This window comes from Crocodylus siamensis, chromosome 4, assembly GCF_052110815.1.
Source record: "Crocodylus siamensis isolate JL-2025a chromosome 4, ASM5211081v1, whole genome shotgun sequence".
Lineage (NCBI taxonomy): Eukaryota > Metazoa > Chordata > Crocodylia > Crocodylidae > Crocodylus > Crocodylus siamensis.
Genome location: NC_143398.1, coordinates 42,402,609 through 42,419,461, shown reverse-complemented (window position 1 = coordinate 42,419,461; position 16,853 = coordinate 42,402,609). Strand labels below are relative to the sequence as shown.

General features: G+C 47.2%; 1 protein-coding gene across 3 annotated transcripts in view; it reads right to left on the bottom strand.

The window, feature by feature from the left end:
* Positions 1-16,853, bottom strand: part of IQUB (IQ motif and ubiquitin domain containing) — a 53,631-nt gene that overhangs the window by 21,330 nt on the left and 15,448 nt on the right. The window lies entirely within an intron of this gene.

Here is a 16,853-nt window from a genome sequence, read left to right as displayed (position 1 = left end):
CCAACTGCAGTGCTGGGAGCCCCGCATGCTGGCACAAAACCAGCCTGGCCAGCCCGATGGTGTGTGGCTCCTGGAAGGAGTGCTGGGAGTTGCACGTGCTGTCACAGAGACTGTCTGTCCGATGGCATATGACTCCCTGCCCACATACCACTGGGCCAGGGGGGTCTGTCCACCATCTGTAGCTCTTGGTACTGCAACCTGGCTCAGTGCCTCCATGTGGGGCTCCCAGCACTGCAGACAGGAGATCCCCTGCCCACTCACCAGCTGTCCTGTAATGCACCATCACACTCCATGCCTCCACGTGGGGTTCCAGCTGGAATGCTGGGAGCCCCATGAAGGTGGAGGCACAGATCCCACTGTGTCCAACAGCGCATGACTTCTGAAAGCTCACCTCCTGCCAGCTTTCAGAGGGGCAGCCACAACCTGGTAATAACTGTTTTTTAGAAGGGTCCGATAGGCTGGATAGAATGGCTTGGTGGGCTGTATCCGGCCTGTGGGCCATAGTTTGCCCACCCCTGACTTAACCTGTCTATAAAAAAGGGATAACACCAGTTTCCTGAGTACAGAAAAGGGGACCAAAATTTAATTAGTGTTTGCAAAGTACTTGGAATATGAAAGACACTAAACACTATTACTACTGTCAGCTGTAGAGGGGTGCTATGAGAATAATTTCATTAAGTTTGTGAAATACTCAGACACTACAGTGACACAGGCCACATAAGTGCTATAAGGATACTAAGTTATAAAGAAAATAGGTTAGTCATAATATGTACTAATCACATTTGTTAAGAACAAAGAGTCTATAAAGCTTTTATATTCAAGTTATGCAAAGAAAAGTAGTCGAAGTATAAGTAGGGACTCCTAATTGAAAACCTGACAGACATAACTATATCACCACTGGGTGCAGAGCTATAATTAAGTGAGGTATTACTAATTAGGACTGATGATCTGGAGCTAAAATTGTTGAAGAAATCTGACAGAAAACAGGCTGAATAATGAATTCCTAAACCTTTCAATTAGAACTAGTAAACTCTGAATACTGGAAAGAGGCAGATGTTACTCTATCATGAAGGGTATACTTGAACACGAGAAAAGAACTTTGCTTTGCAATACATTAAAAGGCTTTGTAATACATTAAAGTATTTTATGAGTTACCTTATCCTGCATTAAATCAATAGATTATAATGCCAAGTCATTTGGTCCCTGATATTATAATAACAGTTTTAAATTGCTAGCATGATTTTCCTGTGGACATGTGCATTAGGGCTGTGAGAAGTTTCAGTCCCCAATTTGATTTGGCCGAGATTCGGCCCAATTTGGTGACCAAATCTCTGAATCCAAATCAAATCAGAGGACCCTTTAATCTCTTCAAATTGAATCGAAACCCTCCAAATCGATTCAGAGAAATTCAGCAATTCAGAGATAGACACAGCTTTAAATGTTTTTTCTACATACCTCTAGGTAGTAGCAGGCGGCTCGTAAATGCTGCGATGCTGGGGTGGATGGAGTATCCCACAGGAGTGTGGGAGGGCTCCCCAGTGCACTCAGCAACAGATCTGGAAGTAGACCAGAAGCTGACTGCCGAGCCAAAGTGGATGTGGGGGGAAGGGCTGCTGCTGAGCACATGGGGGCCGCCCCCTGCACTCCTGTGGGATGCTCCATCTACTTCAGCATCGCAGCATTTATGAGCCATGCCTGGTACTTCAAGGTATGTTAAAAAAACATTTAAAGCTGTGTCTATGGCCAAATTGCTGATTCAGAGAATCAACATCAAATCTTTGGATTTGGCCGAATTGAGGACAGTGATCTGACTCAACAAATCGAATCATTGTCCCCGATTCAGGCCAAATCCGAATCAAATGGGGCCCGTTTTGCACACCCCTAACGTGCATTCAGCTTCCTGTGGACACATGCATTTCATTAATCCCCAATTAAGAAATTACTTTACTGGCTTTCTTGCATGTATACCAGCCTCTGGCTGCTTTACTATTCATTCTATCCAGGAAGAGCGCGCACCAACTGCAGATGCTTCTTCAGCCTGACAAAGAATATCTAAACCCAAAAGCTTGCAAAGAATAATTTTTCCAACTATGAGTTGGTCTGATAGAAGATACTGGATTTATCCAAAAAACCTTAACTGCCTATGTCCTTAGACCAACATGGTTACAACCTGTACCCTTATGCTCTTTCAGTTTATGACTGGTCTTATGAAGAGTCAACACGCAAGGGTTGCTACAGAAATGGAAATTACAGCCTGCCCTCTGTGACAAATTTACGTAACATTTAAGTGATCCATCAGCTTTAGTTTTATGTAATGGAGATTTTTAAAGTGAAGCACCAAATCTGTGGTACTATGGTAAGTTGTATAAAAATCTCAGCATGAACTGTCTTTCGTGATTCTTGCACATTATATTAAAACTCAGTATTTCAAGAATGAAATGATGCATCTAAATGAAACAAGTAGCTCATCACTGAAGAAATATCACTGTCCATCTCATTACTATGAAAAACAAGATTGAATCTCAAGCATTGCAGTTCTCAAGCTCTTTGATTTCAGACCTATTTTTAAGTACTCAGGATTGATACATGAAATTTAAACAACTCTAGATTTCACCCCTTCCCTCCCATCTCTCTTGCTTTTCAGTTTGGTGGCAGTGATGTGGAATTTACAATAATCCTGTTATATGAATTGCTTCACAGAGAAGGACTGCTGTAATTGTACTCTGTTGCCAGCACATGAAAGCAGATCAGAGCACCAGAGGAGAGAAATAAAAGAATGCAGGCATAAAGAGAGGGAAGGGAAGAAAAAGTGCAGAAACAGCAGGTGAAAAACAGTAAAGAATCTGAAAACTATGACCATCATGAACAACAGGAAATAGAACCCTTTCCTCAAAAGCTCAGGTTGCGTACATCAATAATAAAATAGCACCCTTTCAAAATACAAATGCAAAACTAATCAGGGAGTCCATATTAAAAAGGAAAAATAAAGAACTCCTGTAGGAAGGTAATGAATATAGAGCCAGAAGCATCTAAAATGATGCTTTATAAAAGTAAGAAAGGATTCAATTAGGAGAGATCACACAGGGAGTAAAACTTCATGCCACAGGGCAGTAGTAGTGCAGTTACCTACAGACTACAAGTAGGCTAGGCGAGACACATAAATGGCAACTGGAGTGCGAGTGCAGTTATGTCAGTACAAAGTTCAAGTAAAAAGTCTCAAACATAGTCAGTATCTAGTCCTTTAAAGCAGCAGTCAATTATGCTTTCCAGCAGTGGGCCAGAATGACCCGGCTTAGGTCTGAAGCAGGTTGACAGTAGGTCCTGGCTGCCACCACCATTTCTCCCAGCCACGTAGCTGTGATGTAGCATAAGTGAAGTTTCCTGCCACGTAGCTGTGGCACAGCCAAATCTACTAAAGCCCCTGAGCTACATGGGCCAGACCCAATGACTTGGAGGGCTGAAGGTTGCCAGCTCCTGCTTTAAAGGCTTTTGAAGAGCTAGCATCAGTTTAGCATCAGGCTTTTAAAGTGCTATCATCAGGCAGCTGGTGCAGCTCTAGTATTCCTGTTTCAGGTAGCTAAGAGCGATGATTATTAACACCTGTGAAGTAAAGAACAATGGGCCATTAATGAGCATTAACTCTCTTAGCTGCCTGAATAATAATTCATACCAGAGCTGCACTACCCGGGATAAGGGGGCAGCTGCTTGGCAGGGGCAGAGGCAGAGGCAGAGGTGAGGCGAGAGCTGGGACATTCATTTTAATGTTTTACCAGATGTGCAACTTGGAAGAAAACAAAATGTCACAAGTACCTAAGAAGAGGATGTTAGGGGTGCAGAACAGGAAACAAAAAGCTCAGTTAATGACTACAATGAAAAAAGATGCAGATATGATGAAAAAAATACTTAAAATCTATTAGCGACAACCCATGCAATAGTATCGAGATGGTCACAGCAGATATATCAGATGAAAAATGCATAGATGATCCACAATTCAACTTCCAAGAATCATCACAAGAGGAAAAGATGCAACTCCCTGACAAAAATTAAAGAAACACTATAAGAACCTTCATTGTACATTGACATATGGAGAGAGCACTGACAATAACAGTGTAGACTTCTGCATAGAACTTGGCTATCTCTAAAATATACTTCCAACAGACTTTGTGCTCTCAAAAAGTCCTATATTTACAACAGTGAACATCATGACAACTTCCCAAGCACATGGAGAGCACTCAGGATGCTGTTAACCATGCTTGTATTGCTGGTGAGCAGCAAACAGAGCTTTTCAAAGCTGAACCTCATAAAAACATATTTGTGACCAACAATGGGAGATGCCATGCTATCTTTGATGGCCATCCTATTGAGAATATTGTGGCTCAAAATATAGACCTGTCACAAACAATATCAGAGTTTGTGGCAGCAAAGGCATCCAGAGGTGTCTTCTGAGTCTTGAAATCTTAGTGAACAAAGTCTTTCTGTTATTGTTATTTACTAGTTTAGTGTTTCATTTAATGTCCGTTTGTCACAGCTATAATGCTATTTTTATGACTTGTATTGTTTATTATTTGAATAAAACTGAATTGAATTGTGCCGTTTCTTCCTACTTTTTTTTAGTAAGTTATAAAAAAAAACTTTTGAGATTACCACTTTATTTCTGAAAATGGGGAAGGGCGAGTGCCAAAACACAGGTTTGCCGAGGGCACCCTCTTCCTAAAGGCTGGCTCTGAATAAGATCTCATCAAGCAACTGCACCACTGAATTTGGGTTAAGTGATGGAGAAGCCCAAATAAGAGCCCTAACAAAGAGGGAATCAGAAATAATTACATCTAATGACTATAAGGACATGAACTGCAGGCCTGAAGCTGTCAGAGGGTAAAATTAGATCCGGAACATAGTCTACAAATAAAAGCAGCACTTACATACCATATCAGATACATAGGCTTTCAAAGAGTCACAACCCAAATCATTGGCAACAGTCATAACCCAAATCATTACTTTCTAAGGAATACCCTCAACCAGTGGGGAGACAAAGAAATAATAAACTTCTGTACAAAACAGCATAATTTCCATCTCCCAGGACTAAGATGATATGTGTGATAATTAAAGACTAGTTTTGGGCACTGCATTTTTTTTAAAAAGCTGCAGACAGATTGGAAAGAGTTCATCCAAGAGAAAACAAGAAAAATGATTAGAAGTTTATAAAACATGGATGGTAAGGTATCTGAGTAAATCCGATATCTTTTATTAAATCAAAAGATATTGAATTTATCCAAAGAACCTTGTCTACCTATGTCCTTAGACCAACGCAGCCACAACTTATACACCTAAAACATGGCTGAACATTAATGAACTTCTTTAGCCGAAAAAGAGAAGACTGAGGGGGAATATACTAAGTGGCCACTGATAAATATAGGGGAACCCCTTCCAGCTCCCTCCCCTCAAAAAACCCAGTGCTTTACTGGAAAAGGAACTGCCTCAATTTGACCCGGCTCCCCCAGAGACAATATAGATCAGCGATGGGCAATTATTTTGGCTCGAGGGCTGCTTAATAAGTTTTGGTGAGCTGTTGAGGGCCGGAAGGGCAGTCCCACCCCTTGACAAGCACCCTGCCCCTTAGTCGCCACCTTAGGAATGGAAGTCCCGTCCCTAGCTTCTGACCTTTGCCATCGGAAGTCCTGCCTCTTGTCCCTGGACTCCTTTTGGAAAGAGTGTGGTGGGGCACTGGTAGTGCTGCCACTTTAAGGACTGGGCCAGGGAGGGGCAGGTGTTTGATTAGGAAGGCCATTTTACAACCCAGCTCCCTGGGCCGAGGGCAGTTTGTGATCAGCAGGCAGAGGAGAAACATTGCTCTGCTAGGAACTGTGGAGAACAGGGTGAAGCTACGGGACAGAGGCGGCCACATTTGTCCTGGGTAAGACATGAAACTGCACCCTTCTGGGTAAGGGGGGGTGGGATCTGGTGGGGCTCCCGGTGGCAGGGAAGTCCCCGAGAAATGCCAGGCCAATCACCTTTCTGGTGAAAGGTGAGTGTGGGGCACCTTAACCCCAGCCCCAACATCCCTGGTGCATTCAACCAGTCCAGGGGGAGCCCAGGCTCATGGGAGTCCTGAGACAGGGCCCAGATGAGTGGAAGGACCTGGAGCAGCACCAGGCTCTTCATGAGTCCTGTGGCTGCAGGGACCCTGAGAGGGGGCCAGGCACAGCTACAGCCACCTGCGCTTTACAGGATGTAATACCCCAGGGCAGAGGGCCAGACAGGACTATGGCCACCTGAGCTGGACAGGATTACAGACCTCAGTGAGCCCCAGTGAAGGGGTGGTATGCGATCCCCATCGGGGGGGGGGGGGGGGGGGGGGGGGGGGGGGGGGAGGAAGAGGGGTGAGGGCTTGGAGCCCAGTATGTGTTTTGCCTGTTTGTGTGTATGTTATGAAAGACCCGGTGTGAACCACTGGTGGATGCCATCTGTGAGGACTGGGCCGCAGTGCAGGGGTGGACCGGAGCTGCAGATATCCCCTTAAACATCAGGGTTCAAAATGGGCAGCCTCCCACCTGTTTAACACCCTAATATTATTACATCAAGGCGTGGCAGGAGAGTGAGGTGGGCAGCTAGCCCGTAGACAAGGAGGCAGGTCGATGCTTGTGCTGGGCGTGAAAGCTTGCCCCTGTCACAAAGAGGGTTTGCCATCTTAGAACTGGGGAAAAAAACACATTTTATATCATGAAAATCAAGCATCCATAATAATACATTTTAATTTAATTAAAAAAAAAATGTTTTTCCTGATTTGTGTGTTTGTGCTGTATATATAGAAGTGATTGCATGGTAGCTCAAAATGAAGTCTTACTCTTACATATTGTGTGGGGTGTGGGGGGGGGTTATCATGGAAAAAAAAAAATCAGAGCTCCCCCTACTCCCTTTGCTCATCAGGATGCAGGTCTAGATGCAGCTGCCCCCCTCCAACTGCTTTGTGGCACTGAGCAGCCTTGATATGCCAGTGCCCTGCCCATGCCATTGCCCCTCACTCCCCACCCATAGCCCCCTGGGCCCTGCCGGTACCACATTCTCTCTCTACCCACCACTCCCTGGGCCCTGGCAGTGGCCCTCACTCCCCAACCACAGCCCCTTGCCACCCCCAACCACAGGGGACCCAAGTATCAGGGCTATGGGGCCAGGGACCCAGGCACCTTGCTCCCTACAGCAGCACCGAAACTCTGGCCCCACCTGTGGGACGCAGCAGCTGCTGTGGTGGAGTGGAGCGCAGAGCCTGGGCTCCCCATCCCCCATGGGTGGCCTGGCCAGAGCAGAGCCCAATGGGCTGCCCGCTGTGGGCTTGGGCTCCCTGCTGTCTTCCCCTTGGGGCCTCCGCAGCCTAGTGGCCAGGACCTGGCATGGCAGCAGAGCAGGGCCAGGCGGGGAAGTTTGTTGCTGCCACCATGAGCACTGCACCACCATGGCAAGGTGCCCCCTGCTTCCCTTGCAGCAGTGAGGGGCACAGTTCCATGCTGCTACCCCTGCTGCTGCTGGGTAGGCGGAGAGAGCCTTGCCATGGCAGCATGGAGCTCGTAACAGCAGCATCAAGCTTCCCCACCCCACTCTGCTGGGTCCTGTCCACTGGGCTGTGGAGGCCCTGGTGGGGAAAGCAACAGGGTAGGGAGCCTGAGCCTGCAGTGGGCAGCCTGCATCCACCCTCACCTTGCACATAAAATTGTGGGGGCATGTGCTCCCCCATCAAAGTGCATGCAGCAGTGGACAGCCAGCCCCCCACCCTCCTCCCAGACAAGCTGCCTGCAGCCCTGTCCCACTTACTGCCTGTGTCCTGAGACTACACATGGCCCAAGGCCCCAAGCCCCACACACTGCCCCAGCTGGGCAGCAACCCCAGCCATACTCTGTCCCTCAGTATGGGGGCCTCAATCTCCCCCTCCCTCCCCCCCGCCCCCATTTACCTGTGGGAAGCTGCTCTCCAGGCTTTCTGCTGGCCATGTGCAAGTGTACATGAGGACATGCACATGGTGCCACCTGCCTGACCTCCCTCCTCCCACTCCCCACCAGTCCCTTCCAGGCTGCAACTCTGCCAGCCTGCAAAGGGAAACTCATTTCCTAGGGTTGGAATAGGGTACAGGGTAGAACAGTATCAGAAATCCCATACAGCAAACACCCATAGCTGGGTAGCTTTTGATTATGCATCTGAGTTACTGCAAGCTATATATCTAGTTAGCTCTCAGGTAGTTTACTCATGAGTATCATCCAGAGGAAGGTGGAGATTCCCTCTGGAGATAGGCAGTTCCCTGATCATGAGTTTTGAAAGTGAGCACAAGTTTCAAATGGTTCAGCTCTTCTTTCTCTCTGCCGCCTTCTCCTGGGCAATCCTTAACTAATATAGCCCTTGTGACCTCATTTACCTGGTCCAATGGAGAACAGCACCTGCTGGCTGTTAGTCAACCAATTTGAAATGCATCACTAGTTGCTAGGCAGACTGGCAGTTCCCAGCTCCCCAGGGAGTATGATGCTAGTCACAGAAGAAGAGGGAGCAGGTTTCCTCCCTCCCTCAGGAATGTATCCAGCTCAGGTTACCTAAAGAGATAGGGTAAGGTGTGTATCCTCTGCTGGTCCCATCCTAACCAAACTGGCACAGAGCAGAGTTTTTGGGGAGAAAGAGGTGGCCTTTTGCCACATAGCCCACACTAGGAGCTAAACATTCCCTCTAGCCCCTGGTAGGGGAAACTCCTGCTCCAGCATGGAGCTCAGGCCCTGGTTCTCTCCTCCTCCCCAGCAGCACCAAGAACAGGGGGAGAAGAAATCCCCCTCACCCTCTGTGCTTTGCTCTCACCAGGCACCTGGGGGTGATTTTCCCTCCCCCTGTTTGAGGGGAAGGAGTACAGGCCGCTGGGCAGGAGTTTTCCACTCACCTGACTCTGTTGGGAGGAATTTCCGTCTGCCCACCTACACATACACCACCCTGTGCTTTGCTCTGCACCAGGAGGGATTTCTTTGGTTTCCCTCTTGCCTGGTTCGGGCAAGATAGGCAGGGGAGATGATGAGGCAGAGGGGAATTATCAGCCCTATGCATGGGTAACCATGCACATGGCCCAATGTTTTCATTGCGGGAGAACAGCCATGTCATGATGGAAATAATATTTGCCAGGGGCTTTATACTCTGACCACAGGAGCTCCTTTCAGTGGGAAGAAGAGATATCTAAATCTAAGTGGCTTTTGCCATCCCTAACTGGTTATCTCCCTTTTACCTCTTGTCTTCCCCACAAGGAACCATCTTTATCTATACCACCACTAAATACAACTTTAAAAAACAGAAATTCTCCCTTTCTTTTCTTATATTTAAGACAGATAGGCTTGCCACAAAGGAAACAGAGAAGAAAACTTATACCACCCCATATTCCCCACAGTAGAAAGAATAGGAAAGAGAGATGAAAGCAACGGGAAAAAATCACTCATTTCTCATTACAAAATAAAAAATGAGCAAGAGAGAGAAAATGCGAGCAAATGAGCGAGCGCACGCGCATGCAAGACATACAAAATGATTCATTAACTCACATCACACAAAGATTCTCCAGATAACCATTTTTGAGGAACAAAGAGGAAACACAACAAGCTATTTTATGCCTCATGAATCTGTTTATCCCTGCCATCAACTCCCTGCTATGAATCAAAATATTGGGAACATCTCTCTTTCCCAAGGTATCTGTAGAAGCTCCTCTGTACACAAATTAAAATGAAATGCTGGTGATATTGAAGAATAGTTCCCATGTTCTTAAAATAATGTAGACAGCAATGGGAAGAATATATTGGCTTCAGACTGAATGCCTGTTACAGCATGATTCTTAAGTGTCTTGGGGAAGAAGCAGTTTAATATCTCCCTAGAGTGCCATTCCCTAAGCAGAAAACTGACTTAATATTACAAACAAAAGTAACTCCTCTATTTAAAAAAAATTTATACAAAAAAATCAGGGGCATCTATGCTCTGAGAAGCCTAGAAATTAGAGCAAAGTGTCATGACTTTGATACTGATCCTATGATTTCATTTATCAAGTCTCCTGATTTTTACATTCTTGAAAGCAGCAACTTTGGTGATGCTATAACATGTAACAATACAGCAATTATAAACCCACTTACTTATGCTCTCATCAACATTTCTTATCAAGTCAGTTGTTCATAATGAGAAAGGTCAAAAATATTATCAATATGACATAACCTGTTGCCTGGTTTAGTAAAACTCAAATATTAACTTTAAGTTCTCAAATATATTGTAAAGCTCAATAATATAAGGCATTTCATGGAATGATATATTTGCTTCATAAAACACTGCTATCTTCCCCCCTTAAATAAAAGTTAAAAGTGTTCAACAACAACCAAAATTCAAACATACTATTGTTGTTTCATGTGGTTAGGTTTTTCTCCCCCCACTTTGATTTCCGAATGTATCCCACATGAATGTTTTTTTCATAGATTTCATAGACATTAGGGCTGGAAGGGACTTCGGAAGATGATCGAGTCCAGCCCAATGGCAGGAAGTCAGCTGGGGTCATAGGATCCTAGCGAGGTAAGCAACCAATTTGCTCTTGAAAGTGTTCAGTGTAGGTGCCTGAACCACCTCCGATGGCAGGCTGTTCCAGACCCTGGAGGCTCGGACAGTAAAGAAATTCTTCCTTATGTCCAGCTTGAAACGGTCTTGCAGTAGTTTATGACCGTTTCACCTTGTCATCTCTTGGGGCGCTCTGGTGAACAAACGTTCCCCCAGATACTGGTGGTCACCCCTGATAAACTTATAGGTGGCCATCAGATCACCCCAAGCCTGCACTTTTCCAGGCTAAAGAGCCCCATGGCTCCCAGGTCTGTTTTTGTGACCTCTGATCAGGCGTGTGGCTCTTCTCTGGACTCTCTCAAGCTTCTCCACATCCTTTTTGAATTGTGGAGCCCAAAACTGGATGCAGTACTCCAGTTGTGGCCTCACCAAGGCCGAGTACGAGGGGAGAATGACATCCTGGGATTTGCTTGAGAAGCTTCTATGGATGCAAGCCAGCATTTTGGTCGCTTTACTAGCCGCAGCATCGCATTGCAGGCTCACGTTCATCTTGTGGTCAAGTCTCTTTCTTCTGTAGTGCTAGCCAGTGTAGCACTGCCGAGCCTGTAAGGATGCTGCAGGTTTTTCTTCCCAAAGTGGAGAAACTTGCATTTTCCAGTGTTAAACACCATCAGGTTCTCATCTGCCCATTTGCTGAGCCTGTCCAGGCCAGCCTGGATCACCTACCTGCGTGGATGCTTTGCCCCAAAGTTTGGTTATCGGCAAATCTGGCCAGTCTGCTTCATTAATGAAGATGTTGAACAATATGGGTCCAAGGACAGAGCCTTGGGGGACCCCACTGGTCACAGGACACCATGATGATAGACTTCCATCAATTACTACCCTCTGGGTCCAACCATGCAGCCAATTTCCCAGCCAGCAGATCATGGTGAACCCAAGGCCACAACTGGCCAGTTTTGCCAAGAGGTGATCATGGGATACCAGACCGAAGGCTTTTCTGAAGTCAAGATATATGACATCAATCTTCTCCCTTGTCCCGGTGATAGGTCACCTGGTCGTAGAAGGAAATGAGACTGGTCAAGCAAAACCTACCCGCAACAAACCCATGCTGGCTATCCCTCAGGATGTTGGCATCAGCCAGTCCATTAAGGATGGCCTCTTTAAATAAACTTTTCTAAGATCTTCCCTGGGACAGAAGTCAGGTTGATGGGCCTATAGTTTGCCAGATCCACTTTCCTCCCTTTCTTGAAGATAGGCACCACAGTGGCCTTCTTCCAGTCTTCGGGCACTACACCAGAGCACCAGGAGTTTTCAAAGATCCATGCCAGGGGCTGGGCTATGATGCTTGCCAGCTCCTTGAGTACCCTGGGGTGTAGACCGTGAAGGCTAGCTGACTTGAAGGTATCCAGGTTCTCAAGGTGTCCTTTCATGAGGTCAGCATTACCGAAGGGCAGGAGATCTCCCTCACCTGGACTGCCTTGTCCCATGGTGGGCATGGGTGTCCCATGGGACTGATGAAAGACCAACACAAAGTACCCATTTCATAAGTTGGCTTTTTCCTGGGCATCAGCTGTCAGTTGCCCCATCTGGTTCAGCAGGGGTCCAACGTTGCCCTTGCTTTTTCTCCAGCTCCCCACATATCTGAAAAAGGAATTTTTATTGTCCTTGATGCTCAAAGCTAGCCTTGGAGTTCAGGCACAGTCTTGGCTTTCTTGGTTTGCTCCCTGCAGGACCGGACCAGTGCAGAATATTCCTTCTTGGATTGTGAATCCCATCCTCCATCCTTTGTAGGCCTTTCTTTTTAGCCTCAGGTCTGCTAGGTCCCTGGAGAGCCAGGAGGGCTGCTGTGCCCTCTTACTGCCTTTCCTTCAAGCTGGTACAGTGGGGTCCCCCAAGGCTTTGTCTTTGGACCCATATTGTTCAACATCTTCATTAATGAAGCAGACTGGCCAGATTTGCCGATAACCAAACTTTGGGGCAAAGCATCCACGCAGGTAGGTGATCCAGGCTGGCCTGGACAGGCTCAGCAAATGCATTGAGGATCACTCCCTTGATGAGCAACCACTCTTCTTGAACTCCCCTCTCCCTGGGGTCGTGGTCCCTTAGGGCCTCACTGACAAGCCTCCTGAGCTTGTCAAAGTTGGCTTTCCTGAAGTCAAGGACTTCCGTGTTGCTGACTTGCCAGCTTTACGGTGGATGGTGAAGGTGATCAGCTTGTGGTCACTGTCACCCAGCTTCCCATTGATTTAGTGTCCAAAAAAACACAGTAGGGCTCTGATAGTTAGTTAATAAATTTACTTTAGACCAAACTTGAGCAAGCTTGCAGATGACATGAAACTTGGAAGAACTGTAAACATGTTGGAGGATATAAGCGTACTTCAGAAGGATCTCAACAGGTTGGAAATTTGGGCTAGTGCTCAGAGGATGAAGTTCAATATGGACAAATATAAGTTGATACACTTTGGTAGGAATAATCAAAAATACAAATATGAAATGAGTGACACCTGGCTGCATGATAGGACCTGGAAGTCTTGGCAGATCAAACAATATTAATCTGCAGTGTAATAAAGCTGCACAAAAGGCCAGTGCAGTGTTGGGTTGCATAAATAGAAACATTAGGTGCAAGACCCGGGAGGTGGTAATGCCTCTCTGCTTGTCACTGGTTAGGTCTCATCTGGAGTACTGTGTGCAATTCTGGCCTCCACATTTTAAAAAGGATATAGAGAACTATAGAGTGTCCAGAAGTGGGCAGTAAAGATGATCAAAGGTTTGGAAGGCAAGTCATGAGGAGTAGCTGAAGGAACTAGGCACTTAAAAGGGGACATGATATCAGTCTTTAAATACCTTAAGGGCTGCCATAAAGAGGGTAAGCACCTTTTCCCTCTTGCTGCAGAGAGGAGGACATGGACCGGTGGCCTGAAGTTTCAGCAAAGTAGGTTTTGACTGAATAACAGGAAAAACTTCTTTGCTGTGAGACTAGTGAGGCAATGGAAGTGGAGGTGTTCAAGAGGAGGTTGGATAGCCACTGGTCAGAGATGATCTAAGTGTAGTTATGAGTATTTCTCATGCTTCTGGGCTTTGCCGATTGCTCCCCTTCCCCCCCAGCTTTTTTTTTCTTCAGCCAAGGCTGGGGACTTTGACTGTGGTGTGCCAATGCTCTTGCTGAGACTAAAACCCAGCAGGTATGGAAGTGACAGGGTGGAGGCAGAACTGCAGCTGGGTGGAGCATGGGGCTGGGGTTGGCAGCAGTGTGGAGCCCAGGCCCAGGGGGTCAGCAGCAGCACAGAGCTCTAGTGGGCAGTGTGTGGGTGAGAGGATAGGGGTGTGTGGGGACTCCCTCCCATCCCACACTCCCTCCATGGTGCACAGCCCTGGCAACTAGTGGCAGCAGTAGGCAGGGGTGCTCAGGACACTCATGCCCGGCGCAACTGCTGGTGCCTGGCGGCATAAGGTTCCAGCCAGCACTGCACATTGCGGTGAGGAGTGCAGCCCCTGCTGGGCCGGCTCTATCATTAGGGTTCCCTCTAAGGTGTAGTGGTTCGTGAACGTACCGCTTGTTGTGAGGTTGCTGGCTAGAAGTTCTTGCCCCTCTGCTCAGGGTCAGACTGACTGTCATATTTGGGGTCAGGAAGGAATCTACCCTATGGACAGACTGGTATAAACTGTGGGGGGTTTCCTTCCTCTCCAGCCAGGGGCGTGGCCCTCTACCTGGGACCTCTTGAGCAAATATTGACAACATTTTATAGAAGCAGGACACTAGCTGCTGTGGTTCCGTGGTTTACTTGAGACAGGTTAGGGTGGTAGGTCTATGTTATGTCAGGGTTGAAGGTAAAATTTAGATTATGGCTGTATGGGATGGTTTGGATAGGGGTATTTCTGCCTCAGGCAGGGGAGTGGATGCCCTCTGAGATGCCTTTTAGCCCTACTTCTTTAGGACTCCATGGCACTCAACTGTTCTAAACTAAAGGCACTACTTCCAAGCTTTTCAGAATTTGGCGATATCCCATTTCAAAAACTAATTTATGTACTACAGTGCTTACCTCCTTGTATAGGGGCTGGATGGTGACAAGTGAGAACTTGCTTTCTCACACCTTGCAGCACCCTGGTTAAGAATCACTGCTCTAGACCAGTGATTCTAAACCTTTTTGCACTATGGGCCGCATGGGCAAGGGCCAGTCCATCTACAGGCCAGATTGAGCCTTGCAGGGTAAGGGAGTGTGACAGGACCCTGAGGGACTTCGGAATTCGGCAGTGGGGTAGAGGTGGCACTGTTAATTGCCACTGTTCCCCCACCACAAAATTTTTCAACCCGTGAGAAGCCCCATGAGCCTGATGTCATGGCCTCATGAGCTGAATTCGTCTGCAGGCTGGGGGTTGAGCACCCATGCTCCAGACCAAATTACTGTTTCAGTTTAGTTCTTTACCACTTCTAAGTCATGAAGTCTTGATAAAAGCTAGTAATGACCTACACTGGGTCAGAATGTCTGCTGATGTAAATTCAGGACATGAAAGGGATGCTCCAAACTGTGATTCAGCCCACCAATTACTACCCCATGGTCCTAGTCCATGGGGTACTAATGATGTGGCCAGGAGAAGCCCTGATCGCCTGATGGAGGACTACCACACTCTGGGGTGAGTGCTAAAAGAGACAGGTGCACAGGTGGTTTTCTCTTCTATCCTACCAATGAGTGGACGTGGAAGACAACATGAAACGTGCATCGCGGAGAACTATGAAACTATGAAGTTTGTTGAAATCAATGGGACATGCAGGATTTAGTCCACCATGGTATTCAGCCTCCTGACTTCTTTAAGACCACAAAAATCAAAAAATTGAAAATGGAAGTTCAGGCGCAAAAATGGACAAGAAACTACAGCAGCTGTATAAGTACACCAACAATTTTACCTGAATAGATAATTAAGTGCTTACATTTTCCTACACAAAACTGTCCAGGCTGTGGGCATGCCTGCAGAGCTTGCACATACAAAATAAATCCATGCAATTCAGCATGTATTCCTACATGCCAGAAGGAATATCAAGAGTTACTGCTAGGAAAACAATACCAGCAGCTTATCTTGATAAATAAAAATGGAGGCTAACATGATGGAAGTCAGCCTACCACAACTAAAATGCTCTCCAAGGGCACAGGCAGACTTGACTGCACAAAAACAACTGAAGAACACATGCTTTTTTTGCCTGACTACACATGGATTTAGATCACAGAAGATTGCCAGTAGCTAAAACCTACCACACATGACTTTTTTTTTCCTGTTGCTGGCTCCTACAGCTTCTTCAACCCCCCACTTGAATAGTAGGAGAAATAAAAAAAATATTTAAACTACTGTTTAAGATATATCAAAACAAGCAGTAGCAGTGTGCACCCTTTGAAATAGAGGAGTGACGGTATATTAGATAGGCTAAAACAGTAACTGTTTTAAAGGAAATTTATGCCATTACTACATTACTTAAGACAAGATCTACATCTCTGAAAACTGAGAAAATCTAAAAGTAATCTGAAGCCTCCAAATCGATTTGGAAAAGATTCGATACTGATTTGGAAATTCAGCATTGACTAAACAGGTAGCAGTCCTCATCACACTGGACAACACTACTACCTCCAGCTGGTAAATCTGTTGTGGTGGGCAGAGTGGGGAGCAGATCAATGCCCCCACAGAAGGGGAGGGACTGGGGCTGGTACAAGCTGCCCAGCTGGGGTATGGAAGCATGGAACTTGGGGAGGGGGGTTCCTGCCACTGTGCACTGCCAGTCTGGGATGGTGCAGGGAGGGCTGGGCTGCGCTCCAGGAGGCTAGCCCTGGCCACCCACCATTGGGCGGTGCTTCATGGGGCAAGTGGAGCCAGGGCTGCGCTCCGGGACGCTAGCTCCAGCCACAGCCTGGAGCACAGCCCTGGCTCCACCTGCCCTGTAGAGTGCAGTCGAGCAGGGGCTACGGGGGGGAGTTGCAACCCCCCTAAAATTCCCTACAGTCCCTGCCGCTAGCCCCGCTCCGATCTGGGTGTCCGCTACCATGCCCTGCTGCTGCTCACCCAGCCAGAGCGAAGAGGTGGCTTGTCCGGGAGGCGCAGGGAGGCTGGCTCAGTGGTGGGAGGGCATAGCCCACACTCTCAGCACCTTCCACTGCCTGTCCAGAGTACAGCTTGGCTCAGCCCACGCTGCACAGATCCGGGGGGGGATACAACCGCTCCCATGCCCTCCTGGACCGCAGGCAGTACGCAGTGGCGGGAGCCCCCCTCCCCAGCTGGGCAACTTGTCACAGCCCCAGCCCCAATCCCTCCCTTGCTGTGGGGACATTGATTTG